Below are 7,500 nucleotides of genomic sequence, written 5' to 3'. Positions count from 1 at the left end.
TCGTAGGTGGGTCCGTAACACCGTACGACGAGACTTTTCGTTCTTAGTGAACGTTCGACGACACCCTTTTAATTCCCGTTGTAACGTCGAACGCCACTACTCTCTCTCCTCTCATTTCGCCACTCTCTTTACTTTCTTTCGTTCGTTTGATTGTTTGTGTGGAATATTTTAAGATCATTCTGTTCATAGGATCATTCTGTAAGAATGGTTTGTTGGTTGAACGAATATGCCTTAGCGGTAAAAAGCACGTAAACTGCATGCTGAACGTACCGTCCTCGTAAGAAACATATTCGTTCGTTCTTTTGATATTCTCCAATCAGAAAGAACGCACTTCCTAAAAGGTAGTACGCTCCCCATTAGCCTTTCGTATGTTTAAAACGTACTGCGTACGCTATAACATAAGTTTTGGAACGGTCTCTGCCGAACCAGCATGAATTGATACTCAGTTAGTAACAAGCACACTGCCCTAACTTTTTTTAAAGTTAGTGCGAGCATACAGGATCCAGCTTCCCGACTAAGGGGAACCTTGCCACGTTATTTGGTCATTACGTCCAGGACAGCGACCCGCGGCGCAGCAGTGTAGAGAAAGAGTCGATACGAGAACGAAGGAACAGTCGAGAAATAGTAAAAAAGTTCACTAAGACTCGAGGAGCGGTGACTGAATTCTCAACCGAGGCCGTAGAATAGCCACGCGCTCGACGCTGTTCCGTCCGGACCGTCCGACTCGACGTGTCTCTTATAGATACCAAAGCGCCGGCCGGACGGTCGGCGCCGGCCGGGCCAGCGGCCGGGCGCTTACCATGTAAAACCTCCGTTAGAGCGTACCGTCGGACTTAGTCTCTGAAACGCTCGACCACTTTTTTCGAATAAACTACCCTTAGAAAACATCCTATCGTCGAGATATTTTAACGCACCGCTTATTTTAATATTTCAAACGAGTTTTTATCGAAAAATTTAATTTTTTTTTTTTTTTCAAAATCGCATCAGTAAACCACCTCTTTTAACGAATACGGACAAAAACCACGTTCTTAATCGATTAGAACACGTTGAAACAACGAGAAATATGCAAAAAAATATATACCTTGCAACGTTAATTAACGAAAAAATTAAACAAATATCGCAGTCGTGTCAGTTCGACGGACACTAATTTTTTAAAAAATTCGAAAAAAACGTTTAATCCAGTTGTATTTAATAGAGATATAACCGTTTCTGCAAAAATATTTATACCTTATAACGCTTTTTAACGAAATAACTCGAAATAAGCTTTTCGGACTTTTCCGCCGGCCGAAATTTTTCTAAGTCCCAACGTACCGTCGGACTTAGTCTCTGAAACGCTCGACCACTTTGTTCCAATAAAGTACCCTTATAAAACGTCCTATCGTCGAGATATTTTAACGCACCGCTTATTTTAATATTTTAAACGAGTTTTTATCGAAAAATTTAATTTTTTTTTTTTTTTCAAAATCGCATCAGTAAACCACCTCTTTTAACGAATACGGACAAAAACCACGTTCTTAATCGATTAGAACACGTTGAAACAACGAGAAATATGCAAAAAAATATATACCTTGCAACGTTAATTAACGAAATAATTAAACAAATATCGCAGTCGTGTCAGTTCGTCGAACACAAATTTTTTAAAAAATTCGAAAAAACGTTTAATCCAGTTGTATTTAATAGAGATATAACCGTTTCCGCAAAAATATTTATACCTTATAACGCTTTTTAACGAAATAACTCGAAATAAGTATTTCGGACTTTTCCGCCGGCCGAAATTTTTCTAAGTCCCAACGTACCGGTCCAGAATGAGACAAAGTTCCAAAGGCCCGGTCGTATCCGTCCGTTTTTTTTTAACCTTCCACGGACGAAATAAACGTTTAATCCCGACGTAAAATAAAATAATATAGCGATTTATATAAAAATATTCATACCTCATAACGCTTTTTAACGAAATAACTCGAAAAAACTTTTCGGTCGAAAATTTTTCTAAGTCCCAACGTACCGGTCGAGAATGCGACTAAGTTCCAACGTCCCGGGCGCGATCGTACTTTTTTTATATAACATTTCAGCGACGAAATAAACCCTTAATCCCGATGTAAAAGGTCCTTTTAAAGCGATTTATGCACAAATATTGCCACCTTATAACGCTTTTAAGCGAAATAATTCAAAAAAACCTTTCGAATAAAAAATTTTTTTTTAACGTTTTCGGGACGAAATAAACGTTTAATCCCGACGTAAAACTTAATAACATTCCCATTTATATAAAAATATTCGTACCTTATAACACTTTTAAGCGAAATAACTCGAAAAAACTTTTCGGTCGAAAATTTTTCTAAGTCCCTACGTACCGGTGGAGAGTATGACAAAGTCCGACGGGCCGAGTCGCGTCGGTCCACTATTTTTTTTTAACGTTTTCGGGACCAAATAAACGTTTAATCCCGACGTAAAATATAATAATATAGCGATTTATATAAAAATATTCGTACCTTATAACGCTTTTTAACGAAATAACTCGAAAAAACTTTTCGGTCGAAAATTTTTCTAAGTCCCAACGTACCCGTCCAGAATGAGACTAAGTTCCAACGTCCCGGACGCGATCATACTTTTTTTATATAACTTTTCAGCGACGAAATAAACCCTTAATCCCGATGTAAAACGTCATTTTAAAGCGATTTATGCAAGAATATTCGTACCTTATAACACTTTTAAGCGAAATAACTCGAAAAAACCTTTCGAATAAAAAATTTTTTTTTAACGTTTTCGGGACGAAATAAACGTTTAATCCCGACGTAAAACTTAATAACATTCCCATTTATATAAAAATATTCGTACCTTATAACGCTTTTAAGCGAAATAACTCGAAAAAACTTTTCGGTCGAAAATTTTTCTAAGTCCCTACGTACCGGTGGAGAGTATGACCAAGTCCGACGGGCCGAGTCGCGTCGGTCCACTATTTTTTTTTAACGTTTTCGGGACCAAATAAACGTTTAATCCCGACGTAAAATATAATAATATAGCGATTTATATAAAAATATTCATACCTCATAACGCTTTTTAACGAAATAACTCGAAAAAACTTTTCGGTCGAAAATTTTTCTAAGTCCCTACGTACCGCTCGAGAATGAGACTAAGTTCCAACGTCTCGGGCGCGATCGTAAATTTTTTACGGCACCTTTCGGGGACGAAATAAACCCTTAATCCCGATGCAAAACGTCATTCTAAAGCGATTTATGCAAGAATATTCGTACCTTATAACGCTTTTAAGCGAAAAAATTCGAAAAAACGGTTCGATTAAAAATTTTTTTTTAAAGTTCTCGGGACGAAATAAACGCTTAATCCCGACGTAGAAATACGTAATATTGCTATTTATGTAAAAATATATACGCATCATAACGCTTTTAAGCGAGATAACTCGAAATAACTTTTCGGTCCGGAATTTTTCTAAGTCCCTACGTCCCGGCCGGGGGATCGACGAAGTGCCAACCGCCCGGTCATGTCGGTCCGGAGGGGGCAATTTTTTAAAAAAATAAAACGAAATCGTTACATTCGACTAGAATTCGTCGAACCATAACGATTTCTATAAAAATATTCATACCTTATAACGCTTTTAAGCGAAATAACTCGAAATAACTTTTTGGACCGGAATTTTTCTAAGTCCCAACGTACCCGTCCAGAATGAGACTAAGTTCCAACGTCCCGGACGCGATCATACTTTTTTTATATAACTTTTCAGCGACGAAATAAACCCTTAATCCCGATGTAAAACGTCATTTTAAAGCGATTTATGCAAGAATATTCGTACCTTATAACACTTTTAAGCGAAATAACTCGAAAAAACCTTTCGAATAAAAAATTTTTTTTTAACGTTTTCGGGACGAAATAAACGTTTAATCCCGACGTAAAACTTAATAACATTCCCATTTATATAAAAATATTCGTACCTTATAACGCTTTTAAGCGAAATAACTCGAAAAAACTTTTCGGTCGAAAATTTTTCTAAGTCCCTACGTACCGGTGGAGAGTATGACCAAGTCCGACGGGCCGAGTCGCGTCGGTCCACTATTTTTTTTTAACGTTTTCGGGACCAAATAAACGTTTAATCCCGACGTAAAATATAATAATATAGCGATTTATATAAAAATATTCATACCTCATAACGCTTTTTAACGAAATAACTCGAAAAAACTTTTCGGTCGAAAATTTTTCTAAGTCCCTACGTACCGCTCGAGAATGAGACTAAGTTCCAACGTCTCGGGCGCGATCGTAAATTTTTTACGGCACCTTTCGGGGACGAAATAAACCCTTAATCCCGATGCAAAACGTCATTCTAAAGCGATTTATGCAAGAATATTCGTACCTTATAACGCTTTTAAGCGAAAAAATTCGAAAAAACGGTTCGATTAAAAATTTTTTTTTAAAGTTCTCGGGACGAAATAAACGCTTAATCCCGACGTAGAAATACGTAATATTGCTATTTATGTAAAAATATATACGCATCATAACGCTTTTAAGCGAGATAACTCGAAATAACTTTTCGGTCCGGAATTTTTCTAAGTCCCTACGTCCCGGCCGGGGGATCGACGAAGTGCCAACCGCCCGGTCATGTCGGTCCGGAGGGGGCAATTTTTTAAAAAAATAAAACGAAATCGTTACATTCGACTAGAATTCGTCGAACCATAACGATTTCTATAAAAATATTCATACCTTATAACGCTTTTAAGCGAAATAACTCGAAATAACTTTTTGGACCGGAATTTTTCTAAGTCCCTACGTACCGCTCGAGAATGAGACTAAGTTCCAACGTCCCGGGCGCGATCGTACTTTTTTTATATAACATTTCAGCGACGAAATAAACCCTTAATCCCGATGTAAAAGGTCATTTTAAAGCGATTTATGCAAGAATATTCGCACCTTATAACGCTTTTAAGCGAAAAAATTCGAAAAAACGGTTCGATTAAAAATTTTTTTTTAACGTTCTCGGGACGAAATAAACGCTTAATCCCGACGTAGAAATACATAATATTCCCATTTATATAAAAATATTCATACCTCGTAACGCGTTTTAGCGAAATAACTCGAAATAACTTTTCGGTCCGGAATTTTTCTAAGTCCCTACGTCCCGGCCGGGGGATCGACGAAGTGCCAACCGCCCGGTCATGTCGGTCCGGAGGGGGCAATTTTTTAAAAAAATAAAACGAAATCGTTACATTCGACTAGAATTCGTCGAACCATAACGATTTCTATAAAAATATTCATACCTTATAACGCTTTTAAGCGAAATAACTCGAAATAACTTTTTGGACCGGAATTTTTCTAAGTCCCTACGTACCGCTCGAGAATGAGACTAAGTTCCAACGTCCCGGGCGCGATCGTACTTTTTTTATATAACATTTCAGCGACGAAATAAACCCTTAATCCCGATGTAAAAGGTCATTTTAAAGCGATTTATGCAAGAATATTCGCACCTTATAACGCTTTTAAGCGAAAAAATTCGAAAAAACGGTTCGATTAAAAATTTTTTTTTAACGTTCTCGGGACGAAATAAACGCTTAATCCCGACGTAGAAATACATAATATTCCCATTTATATAAAAATATTCATACCTCGTAACGCGTTTTAGCGAAATAACTCGAAATAACTTTTTGGACCGGAATTTTTCTAAGTCCCTACGTCCCGGCCGGGGGATCGACGAAGTGCCAACCTCCCGGTCATGTCGGTCCGGAGGGGGCAATTTTTAAAAAAAATAAAACGAAATCGTTACGTTCGACTAGAATTCGTCGAACCGTAACGATTTCTATAAAAATATTCATACCTTATAACGCTTTTAAGCGAAATAACTCGAAATAACTTTTTGGACCGGAATTTTTCCAAGTCCCTACGTACCGCTCGAGAATGAGACTAAGTTCCAACGTCTCGGGCGCGATCGTAAATTTTTTACGGCACCTTGCGGGGACGAAATAAACCCTTAATCCCGATGTAAAACGTCATTCTAAAGCGATTTATGCAAGAATATTCGCACCTTATAACGCTTTTAAGCGAAAAAATTCGAAAAAACGGTTCGATTAAAAATTTTTTTTTAACGTTCTCGGGACGAAATAAACGCTTAATCCCGACGTAGAAATACATAATATTCCCATTTATATAAAAATATTCATACCTCGTAACGCTTTTTAGCGAAATAACTCGAAATAACTTTTTGGACCGGAATTTTTCTAAGTCCCTACGTACCGGCCGGGGGATCGACGAAGTGCCAACCGCCCGGTCATGTCGGTCCGGAAGGGGCAATTTTTTAAAAAAATAAAACGAAATCGTTACGTTCGACTAGAATTCGTCGAACCATAACGATTTCTATAAAAATATTCACACCTTACAACGCTTTTAAGCGAGATAACTCGAAATAACTTTTCGGTCGAAAATTTTTCTAAGTCCCAACGTACCGCTCGAGAATGAGACTAAGTTCCAACGTCTCGGGCGCGATCGTAAATTTTTTACGGCACCTTTCGGGGACGAAATAAACCCTTAATCCCGATGTAAAACGTCATTTTAAAGCGATTTATGCACAAATATTAGCACCTTGTAACGCTTTTAAGCGAAAAAATTCGAAAAAACGGTTCGATTTAAAAATTTTTTTTAAAGTTCTCGGGACGAAATAAACGCTTAATCCCGACGTAGGAATACATGATATTCCCATTTATGTAAAAATATATACGCATCACAACGCTTTTAAGCGAAATAACTCGAAATAACCGTTCGGTACGAAAATTTTTCAAAGTCAGACGGGCTCTCGAGCGTTGCTCGCTCGCTGCGCTCGCTCGAAAAAAAAACTAGCCCAACCCAAAACCAATCCCTTTTTCGCGTTCGTTCCTCGATTTCTCTTAAAATCGGAGAAACTGGCGGGATCGGTTTTGGGTTGGGCTAGTATAAGTTCGAGCGAGCGCAGCGAGCGAGCAACGATCGCGACCGTTACTTCGTACGTCCACGGTATATTTTCGTTACGTTAATTTTTCGTTACTTTCGTCTCGTTTCTTGGATCGATCGAGAGCGGTTTGGTCGATGGTGAAAGAAGGAAAAAACGAGAAAACGAAAAGTAAAAGAGGAGCGAGCGCGCGTCTCGCCGTACGAATATCGTCGTCGTTCGTACGTACGTACGTACCTTAAGAATATCGTACGTACCCCGGCGCTGACCCGCGATGCGGGGGGTTGGGGGGGGGCGCCCGGGCACGCCCTCGAGACGATATCTCTATTGGATTTAAAGGAAAAAAAAATCGCTACGTACGACCATCGTTCGCATCGACGGCCGTACGTAGCGAAATTGTGTTTGGAATTAAATTGTCGATTCCAGCGGAGTATTGGTTTTTGCTTGAAAACGACAAAGTCCAGCGGCGTATTGCTTTTTTTTTCGTGCCAACGACAAAGTCCAGCGGCGTATTGCTTTTGAATCGCACTCGACGAAAATTGATTTAAAGGAAAAAAAATCGCTACGTACGACCATCTAAGGCC

The sequence above is a fragment of the Bombus fervidus genome, unplaced genomic scaffold, assembly GCF_041682495.2.
Source record: "Bombus fervidus isolate BK054 unplaced genomic scaffold, iyBomFerv1 scaffold0071, whole genome shotgun sequence".
In the NCBI taxonomy this organism is placed as follows: Eukaryota; Metazoa; Arthropoda; class Insecta; order Hymenoptera; family Apidae; genus Bombus; species Bombus fervidus.
The sequence above is the reverse complement of the archived record's forward strand: the minus strand, read 5'-3'. Positions refer to the sequence as shown.